Below are 16,593 nucleotides of genomic sequence, written 5' to 3'. Positions count from 1 at the left end.
ATATTTAAGATTTGCACTATTGCATTAGAAATCCCAAGAAATTATCACTACTTACTGATAATAAAAATTACTGCTTAGAAGTCATTTAGAAATTATTGCTATAGAGGAAAGCATTTTATATACTTTCTGTGTCAATATATGATATTCAGTCATTCCAAATATTCATATTGGCAGAAAGCTGTAAAAACAATTTACTGTACAATCCATATTTCTGAGGTGAGCCAACAAATGTTTTTCATGTGACTCAATTACTGCCATCCTCCACTTACTAATATACAAAGTTAGTCTTTATTTAAATTATATATTTTTAAAACATCCTGCCATCTGCAAAAATGTCAAGTTCTGTTGTTTTTAAAGAACAGTGACTAAATTAGCAACACTTCGCGGTACCATCATTTTGACAACAGCAAATAACTAAAAAAATAGAGAATGTCAAAAGGAACTGTAATGCATACTTGAGTGATGAAGATAACCGTGCAGCTGAATAAGAATCTGCTGAAAAGGGTCACCAATCTGAGGCACCTTCCTTTGTGATACAGTAATTCTTGCCAATGCTGTAGATGACAACAGTAAAATCAGGACAGCTCATTTTATTGCCTTAATATATTAATAGTGTGCATTGTTTAAAACTTACTGATATAAATATTAAGTTCCAATGCATGACTTGTTTTTCCAATAGTATTGGGAATAAAAAAAGGAGAATCTAGAAACTTAGAAGATCAAATATTGTGATTGATAAGGGGTTTCAAAAGAAAATCCCTTTCTCTGATTTACTTATATTGTTACTCTAAGAGGAAAGAAGCACCAAAGCACCTCACTAATCACAAAAGTTTTCCCACCTTTACTCAAAAGGATGGTTAAATATACGATAAACAGAATTTTCTTACTTTAACTCATTTTTTTTATATAGACTAACACACATAATATTTGTGGCTTATATATTTTGATGAGATGAAATTAATTTTCATTTTACCTTAAGGATTTCATTTAAATGTCTTATGTGGACAACTTGGAGAAGAATTTTATTAAAATGTGTTTTCATGTTGCCTTATAGTGATGTACTGCTTTATCAAAACTACTTTTTGTATACAACATCTAGCAAGGGCATGATTTCAGAGAAACCTCAAGAAAATGTGAAAGAAACTATGAATCTCTTTGGTCTTCTTTATTTTTTATCAAAAAAATAGTGGGTTCTGTTCTTTGACATAAGTTCCTCCCTGCCAGAGATCACTCTGTCTAAAGGAGGTATTGATGTGGTCTGTGGAGGGCAACTGTTATAAGCATTCTCCATGATCAAAATGACAACATCATAAAGTGTATACACAGTATTTTTTGTGTTTAGAATAGAAGAACATCAATGCTAACAAAGAATAATGCTGTAAAAATTCCTCTCTCCATAAAGAAAAGAATACAGACAATTATCATGGCACAGAGCAAGAAAGCTGTATTTTCTTATCTTATGAAAACAGTGAATACATCTAAAACTGTTCCTCCTCTTCTAAAGCTAGACTACCATCCTCTGTCAAGCAAAATCCAAGTACATAATATACACTTCTTGCAGACAAAAGCACTGCAAAAGAAGCCATGCACGAATAGAAACATAGAATCAGAGAATCATTTAGGTTAGAAAGACCCTTAAGATCAAGTCCTACTGTAAATCTAGTACTTACAAGTCCACCACTAAATCACATCCCTAAATGCCACATACCCCTAGGGATGGGAATTCAACCACTTCCCTGGGCAGTCAGTTTCAATGATCTTTTCAGTGAAAAAATTATTCCTAATATCTAGCACAACTTGAGGCCATTTACCCTTGTTCTACTGCACATTACTTGGGAGAAGAGACTAGAACCTACCTCACTACAACCTCCTTTCAGGTAGTTGTTGAGAGTAGTTGTCCTTTGCTCGAGGCTAAACAATACCAGCTCCCTCAGATAATCCTCACAATTCTTGCTCTCTATAACCTTCACCAGTTTGTTGCTCTTCTTTGGATATGCATTTCTTTCAGCAAAATAAATTAAATGTCACAACATTTTTAACCTGTTCATTGACTACGTGTTAAAATCAGATTAAAAAATATAGCAGCTATGTGAAAATATTTAGTTCTTGGGATCAAGAACTGAAAACAAGACCTGAAAGTGGAAGTTTCTTTCCCCCACTGAACTACTATTTCAAACTTATCAAAAACAGCCATTAAATCAGATACACTCTGGTTAAGCAGAATTTTATATAGATATAATTGTTTGTTGTAGGTACATTTTTTTCTTCTAGTACATGCAGCTTGGTGATTAAAGCACTGTGTTCTTTTTCTGAAACAAAAGTGCCCTAATTTACCTGCAAGTAATATCAAATATCCATGTGATTTGTTTCCTACCCTATGCAATATTTGGAAAATACTAGCCATAGGCAGTTGATAAAAAGCAAAGTCAAATTCCCTTGACAAGCTAAACAAGTGAGTTTTACGTAACATCTACAAAGCACATTTAACTCAGTACAGGTTTGTGGATATTATACATGAAAGGTTGACTCTATTTTGCTAATTAAAGAATACTGTGAACTTACTTACTGAACCAAGAAAAAACATAATAATTTTTGTGTTCCATGGAATAATTTTAATTCCAGTAGTGAGAACCAATAGAGGAATAGTACTGATGAAGCTTCAGAAAATTTATTAGAATTAGGATATAGAAGTAAATAGTATGTATTCTATACTTTGTGTAGATTTATGAAATATCATTCATATTTTAAATGTAACAATTAAAACCAAGAAAAATGCTTGATTCTTATTTACCTAGTGATCCTTTGTCATGTTTTGCCTGCTGAGAAAGTGTGTAGAGCCAAATCTAAATCAGATTCTTCAGTTGCTGTGCAGTAAATCAGTCATTATTTATGATGTATCTTGTGTATTTAACTCATACATGTTATCAGACCCAGAGATGGAACAAAAAGCAAAAACTTATCAGGAGATTGGCAGCATAAAACACTTATATCACTAAAGAACATTAGTTAACAAAACTCTCTTTTCAAGCTGAGCAGTAGATCTGAAAGTGTTGTGGTTTGAGCTAAGTAGAATCAGTTTTCTAACTTCAGCTAAGTTTCATCTAAGTAACTTCATTTTCTGAAAGTTAACTGCATGTTTTTTGGACAGTGTTTCTCTCTAGAAGTGATAACACAGGGCATTGGTATGCAGGAAAATCATTACTTATACTTATCCCTATAGTAACCAAGGCTGTGCTCGAACTGATAGAATGCCCTAAGTCAGAGGTGAAGACAGGCCAAGTAATCCCAAACTAATCAACAGAGTGTTGCATCCCATGTACATCCTACTCGGTATAAACTGAGAGATCACAAGGGTCTTGCTTTCTCTTCTTCGATGGCCAATATCCATTGAAGACCTTGTCTGTTGGTTTGCCCCTGATCCTGGATCTGTGTGCTCCTGAATCCCATTCCTGGGTCCAACCTCTCTCCTGCCACTCACCTTCCCTGTCCTGCAGCCTCTGGGATGATGTATAGTCATTGAGGGACAGAGATGCAATTTCATATATTTTATTATTATTCTCTTATTAATAGAAATTTTAGAGGTAGTAGTAGTATTTCGTAACAGTTATTTTAGTATTCAACCTGCCAGTCTTTTCCCCTCATTTCCTTTTCCCCTTTCTCTGGTGTGGGGGAGAAAGGAATTGCGAGCCCAAATCCTTGGTTTTGGCTCCTGGCACTGGCTGGGCTGAGGCTAAACCTTAAGTTTATCAGTAGATTGCCGGTATAAAACACTCAGTGTATCACTAAAGAATGTTAGCTAAGAAAATTCTCTTTCCAAGTTGAGCATTAGATCTGGAATCTAGCGAAAGAGCTTAGGCTCAGGTATTGTACTTAAGTCAGCAACCTTGTATCTCTCCTTAATACAGTTATCACCAAACTTCACTTCAGAGATACATATTCTAAAATTTCCTTATACAGAAATATCCTCAGGATTATACAGTCTTATGTACAGATTTACATCAACCTAAATCTTTTTCTGTGTAAACTGATTTGGTATCAAGAGTGTAAATTCCACTGAGAGGGAGAGGAAATCCATATACTAAAATTAATTTGATATTATCATTTTTTCCTGATGAATTTCTGTGCTGGTGACTTTAACATGAAGTAGAAGACAGATATTCACAAACTGGAGTTCTGAGCTGCACTCTCACAGAAAATAAAGAGATACTGAAAAATGTTATTCTTTATGAGAGATACACATTTCTAGTAGGATCAGGAAGATAATATCATCATTTTTATTGCCAGATTATTTGTGGCAATGACTTTTAGCAGATAGATTGAGAAACGTAAGGGAAATTCAGTTTCACATTTTTTTCCTTTAAGTCTCCTCTTAATAATCAATAAAGTGGGAAGAAAACTTCTATTTTCTCTGAGCCACTTCAGGAAGGATTTAGGTTGGTCTTCTCAAGGTGACAGTGGAAGCCATGCTACAATAAACTAAAATATTATATACCATGAGAAGGATTATTTTTATCTAGTTTTCTTTGAGTCGTTTTCACTTCTACTCACCATTTCAACACTGCTATTTTCAATCCCAAATAAATAGTGTGGTCTTGCCATCACAGCCTGGCAATTTTCTGTTAGGACACTGAAAATCTTTATTTCCTTCACAGTCTGCTTTTTTTCACTAGCCTCCTTTGCAGTCAATGGCTTGTATTAAAAAATAAAAGCAAGTAAGTGAGTGCCCTTTCTTTAGCAGTCTTCTCAGATTTTGTTTTTTCTGAAGAAAAATATGCTTAGAGTATTAGGAAACAGAAAGGACTGAGTAGGACGAAATATGGATTTCACTGTTCAGTATATAGAGCTTTCTCTCTTTTCTAGTATGACAGCAACGATATGACTTACCAGTCTCAGATGACCAGATGTAACATTTATAATGTCTATGTGCTTCAAAGATGTAACATTTGTAATGTCTATGTGCTTCAAAGACAGCTAGAGGTCCAATGTCCAGATAGGAACTGCAGGAGTTTTCATAGTCTGCATATTCCAGAGCACTCCACAATTTTTATTTTTTTTTTAAATACAGAACTACAGCATTATCTGGGGAGATGAAGCTATGTGTCTGTGAATATGCTGCTAAGGACTTGATCAAAACTGCTAAGAGTTTTACTCAAAAGGAAAACATTACGGACAGAAGATATCAGATTTGCTCAAACTACACGCAGGACTGAAAATATTAAAAAAGGCTAAAGTGTTTGTCCTTATAGAGAGATCGTTATAACTATGGAGCCCAGGTAAAAAGCGTATTTTTTTCAGAAGATCAATACTCCAGTTGCTCAGAATAATTCTCTTTCAAGTATTATTTAATTCAGATAACACACATTCAGAAGTCACAACTTAACAGCTTCTCAATAAGAAAGGAAAGTATCACAAATGGAAAGCTTGTTCCATCAATGATGTATATTCATTTGTAACTGAAACATAATTATTTGTCGCACAGCAAGTACTTGTCCTAAGCAGTTGTCTTACATAATGGTTTACATAAAATCACTCCTTTGATGGTAATTTTGACATATGAGGCCACTCTCTCCTACCAATAATACCTCACATTGAAAAAGAAAAAAATATTTTGTGCCAAACCTGCACTAGTTTTCCCATTATTGGTCTTATTACAGCAGTTATACTAGCTCTAAAGCAACAGGAGAGAACTTTCAGAAAGTAAACACATTTCTGAGTTGTAAATCGTTTATTTGTGTTCTAGTGTACTTTCTATTGTGCTCTGAAATGCAGTGCCTCTATTTTTCCTACTTTTACGAGATTCTCTGAATTAAAAAAAAAATAATAATCCTGAAGGAGGCTGGCATCTATCACACAGAATTCACTTTAAAACTGAAAGAAATTATACATCTTTAGGCCTAATCTGTCTCTCTAAAAAGAAGGCACACAGACAGACAGAAAATAAAATGAAAAATAAACAGTATTTTATTCCTTAATAATATTTTGCTTAGCAAAACAGATGTTAAAATTCTGCAGTAGTTAGATCAAAAGAAGGTTTGATAAGAGCAATTGATCTACACAATAGCAAATAAGGCCTTTATAAAGTCAAAGATATTTCAATTAACTTTAATACTGCGACAGAATAAGAGATAGGAAAATACACTGTCCAATGTCTAGAAAGTAAAGAAGGCATTTGGAAATGAATATCATTGTGCCTATTCAAGGAACAGATATTTACCTGCTTGGGTTGCAGGCACAATAGTACAAATAGGAAAGTAGAAGCTCTAGCTGTGCCTGAATCATGTTGTTTGGGATAAAGATTTTGAGTTACATCCTCAGACATTCTGTTACAACAAAGGTTGAAATACATTATAGGAATATATGTGAGAAAATCAGTAAGAGAGGCTGCTTGGCTAGAATGCTAAGTTTGAACACAGGAGTTTGATAGAATTTTTAAAACAGACCCTCTTTCCAAGTATTCACTTACAAAATTAGATTTGAAATACTATACCCCTTGGGTGTTTCAAATAAACGGTCCCTCTATCAGCAAAGGGCTCATATCCAAATCTTATTTACCAGTTTGATGACTCACCACATTTGACTTGCTAATCTGCTAGCTTATGAGTGTATTTACAAATGCATGATATTTCACACCAAAGAGTCTGTCTCACCACTGACTGTACATGGCAGAGATGCAATATTTTCTGATTCATATGCTAAAAACAAGAAAATACTTATTAAGGCTAAAAAAAACCCCAACCCAGAAATCACGGTGCAGAACATCAGGAAACAATAACCAACACTCTTCTGCCCCATTTTTATTGCTGATTATTATGTTAGAGATCTATCGAGCAGCTACAACTAAAAGAGGAGTCTCTTTTTCTTAGACACTATGAAAACACATTGGAATAACTTCTTCAATAACTAAGCACAAGGAAACTCAGACATGTAAAAATCAAGTTCGGAGGTAAGTGATGACCTAAACTCAGAGCTATGTAACACGTGCAGGGTTCTATTTTGAGAGTATTCTGGTTCTAGAAATCTCCATTTATTAAAACTGGATACTTTTGACTGCTTTGAGCATTACCTGCAAAGATTCATGGCCTGGCATTGTGCAAATGAGTCATTTTTCTAAAGCTCAAAGAAAGATATAGAATATCCTTCTAAAGTTACATCACTAGAATGTTCAGCTGGCAGATCTGTAGTACATTCATTACATGCTAACTCTGAATACTATTGCATTGCAGAAATTTTGGCAAGGAGTCCTGAATTTCAACATCTTTGCATTGAGACTTCTTAGCCTCACAAAAAGCTAGTAACTGAGCAATTCTGAAAGGGACCTATTGTAATCTTACCTTTTTATTTTGAGGAAGGTCATAGGGCAATTATATAAAATCCTAGGGACCAGGGTTTTCTAATAGCATATTTTACACAAAACTAGTCTTTCAATGTATTTAGGACATTTTCCTATTTGTAACAAAACCAGGAAAGGAACAAAAAGTATTTTCAAGAAAGTATTTTCAAAAAAGTATTCCCAACCATAGAGTAAACTTTTAAACTCTCTCATCCAGCCAACATACTATCTCTACTGCACTGAGTACAGTAACAGATACCATATATCGTCCTGCTGTTTGGTTTACCAGCAGAAATGCAGATACAATTACACTTCAGCAACTAATGGAGCACAATCCAGACAATACACAAGTGCAATTTATTATACTTTATTTAAAGCTATATTTTCTTCTTTTCATGAAGAAAAATTTGCCAGAATTAATTATGATTGATCTACAGTGCTAACTTTAACATTAAGTAGAAATTACAGGTGATTTAAGAGTGTGTACCACAGAATTATTTTTCTGAAAAAGCAATCCTGAAGTATCAATATATCGTATTTCTTCAGTACCTGGACCGAAATCTGAAGATAGCTAGGAAATAGCACTACAAATGGATAAAGTAATGTTATTCTATGTTTTTTGAAGCCTAGGACACTGAAATAAAATTTGTTAATCTTCAGACAACTACATTCCCTTCACTTTTTAAAAGGATGGTTTAAGTCATCCACAGATTTTTCTGTCAGAACTTCGTGGGAAGAATGGAAATCTCAAATTTTGCTCAGCAAAATATTTAACAGGCAGATAACAGTAGCTCAGAATTTAGCAGACGGCTTACAGTGGTTAAGGATATTTCATATCTCTCTTTTGTTTAATTTCATATTTAGAATATAATCAAAAAAATTGTTGCTTAAGACAACACTCAGTGCAGCTAATGCTTTTCTATCTGATTACCACAAACAGCTACAGGCAGAATAAATGCTGCTTTGTCACATAATCCCTTCCTAATTCAAATCTAATCATTAAGCATTCCTTCAATTCCATTTAATCAATTCATCTAGACAGATAAACATTGCTTCTTTCAACTTCTATTCTAGTTTTCATAGGCATTACTTCAAAATATAGGCACAAGCTACACAAAGAAAATGTGATGCAAAATGTATTGTCCTGGAAATGGCTACCAAAGAAGCACAGTTATTTTAATTTTCTTTTGCTTACAACCCACAACAGACAGTGAAATTTCATAGAATCATAAAACACCGTAATAGTTCAGAATAAGCAGCTAGCTTGCTGTTAGAAGTAGCATACACTTCATTCTTAAGGAATATTACCAAAAGCAGACTCTTACAAATGACTTGAACTGGAGCTGCTTGAGTTATCCAATATGCCTACTTCTCCATCTAATTCAGAGAGCATAAAAATCAAGGAAGGTTTTAACCCACCCCTGACCAACATAATAGGACTCCTGATGCTTCTTTTGCTAATGACTACCTTTCTCAGAGTTCTCTAAAGCGCTGTGGTCCTCTACCAGGATTTCTTCGTATGTTCTTTCCACATCTTTTCCACATGCAGATTGATAGCTTTCTGCTTGGATGTCAGTATTTTCTGAAAATTCACTTTTGCAGCTGGCTGTTCCTCTGCTGCAGCTATGAAGACTCAACTCTTTGTAACATTTCTGACAACACGGGAAAAAAACCCTAAATGTTAAATGTTGTTCTTATACAGTGCTCATTAGAAAACTTGCAAATGAAAGTGTCACTTGCATATACATACACACATGAAAATGTACTTTTTGTTCCTGCTTAGCTGTCAGCCCAGGACCACAAGATACCAGGTTTAGTCACTGATTTTAGAGCAAAACCTCCGAACTCTTATCCTCACTGTATTATGTCTAGTCTTTACACAAAAGGCATCTTTGTCCTTGATGAAGGTCTCTTCATAACAAGCACTAAAAGGGAGGAAAAAATGCAACAAATGCCAGACTACAAAGAAATACCGAACAACACAAAAAAATAAAAGTCTGGACAAAGATAGCAGGTTCCCAGATAGCAATAGGAGATTTACTCTCTTACAGCTTAGATGATAAACAGTAGACCAGTTCTGAACAACGTAAAACCTGCACAACAGTCAAGATGGTAGTAAAATATAAACTGGACTTGATAAAATGCAATGCCAGAGAGACTCCCCAAGGCTGGACTGACTGAATGCTAACTGGCGTTACCAAAGCAGAGGTAAGAAAATCAAAACCGGGATTATAAATTATTTGTCTGTAACATTTAAGTGCTGAATGTTGCCTGTAGCACAGGATTCTTCAACAAGTGTAAAATTCTGCCTCTGCTGCTGTCAATGTTTATAGTTTTTCTAGAAAGAAGAGAAATTGCTGATCTATGTTATTTCTTCTATTTTAATGCAACACATTTTGAAGGTGGACTGTTTTTATTATATATATATATACACACACTGTTCCAAGTCTTCTTATATTATTTCTGTTGTGCATAAATCAGTTCATGCTTCCTTTTACTCTATCTTGTCAGAGCAAAGTGTGATAAGGGAAAACAGGAGATAAATTATATAAATATATCAGATTAAACAAATTGGTATATTTAATACTAAATTTCTGGAGATAATATTCCTAAATACTTACATTCTTACCAAGCGTGTCAAAGACAAATTGGCCTGTATCCAAGACAATGTTCTTCCAAAGTTTTCCCCACGAAGTATTTTGACCTTATTGGGACACAGCAGAAAGGGTGCACTAGAAAACCTTCCTCTTTCAGAAAGCTAACTGCATCCTCGAGCACTGCCTATACTACTGGCTGTGTAATTGTATCCTTCAATTACTTTCCTATCTTTTGTTCTATTCCCAAAACAATAATTTAACTTGTAAGACATGGAAAAGATGATTTTTTACTTAAGCATTGGACTGAACTTACACTGAAGATGCCACAAGAGTAGAGAATGCAGTGTAGCACAGCATGGCAAGTACTAAGGATAACTCTCTAGCCCACTTAAAGAGACTAGTGTAATCATGATAGACAAGCATACTTATTTTGCCCTGAAGAGTTAGTGCATAGTTACTGAAGAGAACCAATTCATCTGTTCTACATCAAAGAAAACAAAGTGAAGGGAGGGAGGCTCAAACTGCACGGACATTTCAAACTTCAAACTTCCTTCAACATTACCAATACTGAACCCTATGCCCAAATGACTAATGGTTAATAAAAACTTTTAAGTCAAGTGGAGCTAAGGAGGAAAAATGACTTAAGATCAAAAAGACTGCTGGTACTAACTGGTGTCAGACCTAACTACCACATCAAGAAAGGAAATCTGCTTGAAATGCGAGAACTGAATTCTGCAGACCTCACAATAAAATTGTCAGACCTGCTATAAAAATTCTTCAGAAATCAGTGAAATGTATCTTAAAGCCTTAGAACATTTATATAAACTGTTAAGTTGTAACCTGTCTATACATAAAATCTGGCCCATTTGTGTAATATCTGACCACGCAAAGCTATAATATTTCTTTATTAATCTGAGAGGAATATACGGATTTCTGTGATATAATTTGCCCTATTTAGACAACAGCTAATAATTTTCAAAAGTGAGATTATACACTGTGGTTTCTCTTTTGAGTAGGAGCCTGACTCATTTAGAAGGACAAAAGTACACTGACTGAAGGAGGCTGGGATGCGAGTTCAACTCCACTTCTGCTCAGCACTGGAGTGGGACTATTAGGATTTACAGAAGTATCTAAGGATATAAAGAACACAACATTGTAAGAAGAAAACGGAGAAAGTACTCTCCAATGTCTTGAAACAACCATTTCCATATCTTCAGAGAGACTTCTTCCAATAATCAAAAAGATGCTTAACCTTTGTGGAAATCTATAAAACGATGGAACGTTCAAAACATCACAAACATGGAAACATGAGTTAGGCTGATATATACTGATTTAAACTGTATTCATACCCATACTTGATTCTAGACCCCAGTATTTAACAAATCTTTCTCGAGGCTTCACCAATTGATCCAGTTTATTTTCACATTTTCAGAATAAGCTAGTGCCTCAATTTCCCCATGGGTCAGACAGCTTGCCAACTTGGTTGAAACAAACTCTCCCTTCTAGTATAAACAAAAGCAGTGCCAAAGGAAATCTAAGGGGAAAAGAGTTCCTGCACAAAAACCATGTTCAAGTTATAAACCAATTAAACTTTTTTCCAGGATCATCTTACTTTATGAGTGAGCAAAAATATCTCTGGAATCACTCAAAATTTGTGACCCAGCCATGAAGAAAAGTTCTCTATCTAAAAGCTGAGACTCTTCATTCATATCTTATACACTTGTACTGTCTCTCTCTTTACTAGTCACCATTACCAATGTAAAATGAGATATACTTGTTTTTTCAAGAAGTGAAATCTAAACTGGTCTGAAAAGGAACTTCCAACAGGAATCTAATCTTTTAGAAACTGAAATTAAGACTGTAAGAAAAAAAAGGTAAGTTTAATTAAAATAAAGGTATTGATCTTTTGTTTAGATCTGTTTTACCATATTGCTGTCCAGAAGAATTAAATTTTCTGTCTTCAAGAACTATAAAGCTATCTAGTGGCATTTGCAAACAGTGTTTAATTAATCTTCTTTATTAGAGACAAGTAATTACAGCATTGTACTAGTCAATTGAATTTCTATATCAAGAAAAAAAATCTACTTCATCTATTAAACTGTTTGTAAAAACTAGAAGATAGTAATTAAATGAGTAACAACAAATATGAAATTATCAGGAAAAAAAACATATTAAACCAACATGTTGGTTCTGTAACAGAGTAGCAGCTCTTGTGCATTGGGAACAAGAAGTAGATGTTGTTTATAATGGTTTTAGTAAGAGTTTTGGCAGTGTTTCTCATAACATCTTACAAGAAAGTTACGGAAGTGTGACCGAGGCAAAATCACAATCGCTCGGCTGTACAATTCACCTTAAAAATTGTACTCATGTTGGTAACTACTTTGAGTGTTTCTTAACTGAAAATGGCTAGTGAGCACAATTTTTCAGGCTCTTGTCTGACCTTGTTCCAAAACTGTTCAATGCAGTCACAGCATTACAGTGATAATCTGCATAATGAGATAGATAGACAGACTGCCTTCTAAATGTGCATAGAATATGACATATTCACATCATGTATCATATTACAGCATATATATCATACACAGAGTTGCACCAGTGTGAGTGACAATACGTTTTGAAGAAAGTTTTGACAAACAGGAGAAACTAAAAGTACTGATGAAGTTTAAATAAGGAGAATGCAAAGTTCTATGAGCAGGGAGAAACAACTGTTCAAATGCACAGACTAGGAAAGGAATGGTCAGACAGAAGCTCTGCAGGAAAAGATACGGGGATTTTGGTGGACTAGAAACAGAGCAAGACTCAACAATACTGTGCTGTTTGAAAGGATAAACATCATACTGGAATGTATAAAAAAAAAGAATCATTTTTAAGTTTCTATCTCTCTACTTGCCAATAAGGTTGCCAATAAGGTTTTCAGAGCAACTGAGTCCAGTTCTGAACATTGCGCTTCAAATATGTGGAGAGACAGCAAAGGAGAGAAATGAGAATAATCAAAAGTCTACAAAACACGACTTAGAATGAAAGGCTGATGGATTTGATTATCCAATCTGAAGAAAAAAATTACAGAGGAGAGATATAACATCTAAGAAGAAAGTAATAGCTTACATTTTTCCACTGAGGGGGGGTCAAAGAGCAAGCAGCTTAAGCTGCAACAAGTAAAATTTAGACTTTAAGATCATCCAACAGTAATTAAGAGTACAACTGTTGCGTCTGTCTGGGATCCTGCAGAGTGAAATAAATGTTTATACACTATTTAACAGCCTTGAATGCGTTCAGTAAATGCAGAGTTCTAGGGACATTCTGAACTTTGTGTTCTCAGAGCAATTATATGACACTTAAGAGTGTGTCTGAAAATTTCAGGCGTCATATATATCCCATACGTACATGGGCACATCTAATATATCATGGTAAAAAGACATACTTAATACATCTACTCTGTCAGGCATATAAAGTGAGACCAGCATTTTCTGAAAGTGTCAGACTAACTGCAGATACAGGACATAGCACATTGTATACGTGTTTTGGGAATATTCAGAATTTCCAATTATCTTCTGACAGTGCTTCAGTTGTCCTCATGGTTTTCTTAGACATTATCCTCAGATGCCTAAGACAGACATGTGATTACTGACTGTAAAGACAGTTTTTGCATTCCTACTGGTTCCAAACCGTACCCTAATTTGGCGTAGTTTGCCTTAGAAGAAGCTTTGTATCACTTGACATTTTTATGACTGACTGTTCATATGCCTATCGGGTAGCTCTGAGGCTTGGAGACAGACAAGATGATCCCAGACAGCTCTTCCTGCCTTATATTCTGTGATTCTGTTAAAGTACTTTGACGCACTAACGAGCTGAAGCTCAGTTAAATATATTATAGATTTGTCCTTAACAATTGGATCATAATGGGGCACACACAGCAACTTTGCTGATGACACCAAACTGCATGGGGTAGTCAACACACTGGAGGGAAAGGGGGACCTTGACAGGCTTCAGAGGTGGGACTGTGTGACACTCATTAAGTTCAACAAGGCTGAGTGCAAGGTCTTGCACCTGGGTCAGGGCAATCCCAAGCACAACTACAGGCTGGGTGGAGAGTGGATTGAAAGCAGCCCCGAAGAGAAGGGCTTTGGGGTGTTGGTGGATAAGAAGCTCAACATGAACTGGCAATGTGCACTTATAGCTCAGAAAGCCAGCTGTATCCTGGAATGCATCAAAAGAAGCATGACCAGCAGGTCAAGAGAGGTGATTCTCCTCCTCCACTCTCATGAGACCTCACCTGGAGTCCTTTGTTCAGTTCTGGAGTTCTCAGCAAAGGAAGGACATGGATCTGCTAAAGCAAGTCCAGAGGAGGGCCACAAAGATAGATCATCAGAAGACTGAAGCACCTCCTGTTTGAGGGCAGACTGAGAGAGTTGGAATTGTTTAGCCTAGAGAAGACTCCAGGGAGACTCTATAACAGCCTTCCAGTACTTGAAGGGAGCCTACAGGAAAGCTGAGGAGGAGGTCTTTATCAGGGAGTGGAGGGATAGGACAAGAGGTAGTAGTTTTGAGATGAAAGAGGGTAGATTTAGATTAGATGTTAGGGAGAAATCTTTTATTGTGAAGGTGGTGAGGCACTGGAACAGGTTACCCAGAGAAGTTGTGGCTGCCCCATCCTTGGGGGTGTTCAAGGCCAGGCTGGATGAGGCTTTGGGCAACCTGGTCTAGTGGAATGTGTCCCTGCCCATGTCAGGGGAGTTGGAACAGGCTGGTCTTTAAGGTGTCTTCCAACACAAACCATTCTGTGATTCTATGGTACGTTTTCACAGGTAGTAACTTGGCTGTGATTATTATTTTCTACATTCAGCAACTCTTTAAAAAGTTGTACCTGCAAAGCAGTGCTTGCACAATTATTCTATTCTGCAAACATAAATAGTATAAATCTAAAAAAAAAGTTACTTTCTTCTTATTATACCAACTGTAATTTCTAACATTTAAACTTTAATTCCAGTACTTGCTACATAAATGCCAAAACAGAACGGCTTTCAGAACAAAACAGAACTAAATCAATTGTGTGAAAGGTAGAAGAAGAAATAAATTTGTGGAATGCTAAGCTTCCATAACATTCCTGAGTCCTCAGTCATTTCCAAAGCTATGGGAATTTTAGGCAGCAGAGCATGACAGGCACTATCACTCAAAGTTTTATATAAATTTTTTATGACTTTTTAAAGATAATTTTTGAATAAAAATAGGAATTGAATGTTCTAACCTAGCAGAAAGATTGGACTATATTGTTGCAACATTGATAACACGTAGCATTCTAAGTGCTTTAAAAAAAAACACATTCTTTGTTTCAACTAACATAAAAACTGTTGTTGCATTCATACTAAGTTGATTTAAAAAAAAATATTTTATGCATTTATTGGCTGAATTGAGAAAAACACGTATATAAACACAAAGAGAAAGTATACTAAAATGAATATTAAACCAAATTTTAAGTCTTTTTCTAAGTCAACAAAAGAATAGATTAATTCAAATTGAATGGCTAATTAAGCACTACTTTGTTATGCATGTGGTGATGCTTAGAAACTAACATGATTATTAGCACAACAATTGCCAAGGGTGCAGAACTGCATTTGGATATGAGGAGAAATGACTTGGTAAAAACACAGTTAATTGGGTTTGCATTTTTTTTGTCTTTTGTGTAGCTGTGATCTTATCCCCATTTCTTCTTGAGGAAATTGATGGCTGCTTTTAATCACAAGACTTGCCAGTAGCATGAGCTTTAACCCTTCCACCTTTCAGCCACACATCCCTGTGGATGAAGAAAAAGCTTGGGAAAAAGAAAAGCCATTTCTTTGGATGAAAAATAGTGGGAGCAGCAGCATGCTCTGTATTTACAGATATTCCTACAAAATGTTTCACTTTTATTTTATTTTATTTACATTACAGTCTGTGACAGACAGGATATACAAAGGAACCCCGAAGTTTCTCAAAGCTTTATATATACCATTCATGTTTCTAAACTAATCCAGGAAAGACATAGTACAATCATCTCTTAATTATCTATGGGTGGATAATAAAAGGGTTTGCCACATATGGAAGAGAGGAAAATGCATGTCCTGAAAACTGTATTCAGACCTGTCTGAAAACTGTATACTGCTTCTTTCACTATTTTCAGCCAATAAATTGTTGAACTGCTTCTGCAAGAGAGCAAGCCAGGAAGGTTTCTCAGCATAGACTGTCCATAAGCTGGCTACAAGCAGAATAATCAGAATAGGTCTCCAAGCAATAGCATCCTAGTCCATCAGAAGCACAATACCCTGGTGCCTGCAGGGACTAGATCTGGGAGGGCCAGTGTTCACCTGCAGCTAAAAATCCTATATAGATGTAAGATAACTCGCCTTGAGTCCATATGCCATCCCTTTCAGCACACTGGGCTAGGGGAAGACTTAATCAGTTCAAGTGTGAAAACAGAAAAATGTGGAGAGCGACCCTCATAATAAACATTCTTTTGAACATTTCAGACATGGATTTGAACATTAGGATAATGGTGACCTAAATGGATCAGCTCAGACCACGCACTGTTAGTAGATTCTGAGACCACATTAGACGTAACAAACACTGGATGTGGAGCCACTCCATAGATCACTATACACTCAGTTGCAACCTACTTTTCCATTATCTAAG

General features: G+C 35.6%; 1 pseudogene; it reads right to left on the bottom strand.

Moving 5' to 3' along the window:
* Positions 1–351: 351 nt before the first annotated feature.
* LOC138722335 (serine/threonine-protein kinase Nek10-like) overlaps positions 352–16,593 on the bottom strand; it is a 53,078-nt pseudogene continuing 36,836 nt past the window's right edge.

The sequence above is a fragment of the Phaenicophaeus curvirostris genome, chromosome 6 (assembly GCF_032191515.1).
Source record: "Phaenicophaeus curvirostris isolate KB17595 chromosome 6, BPBGC_Pcur_1.0, whole genome shotgun sequence".
Lineage (NCBI taxonomy): Eukaryota > Metazoa > Chordata > Aves > Cuculiformes > Cuculidae > Phaenicophaeus > Phaenicophaeus curvirostris.
The sequence above is the reverse complement of the archived record's forward strand: the minus strand, read 5'-3'. Positions and strand labels throughout refer to the sequence as shown.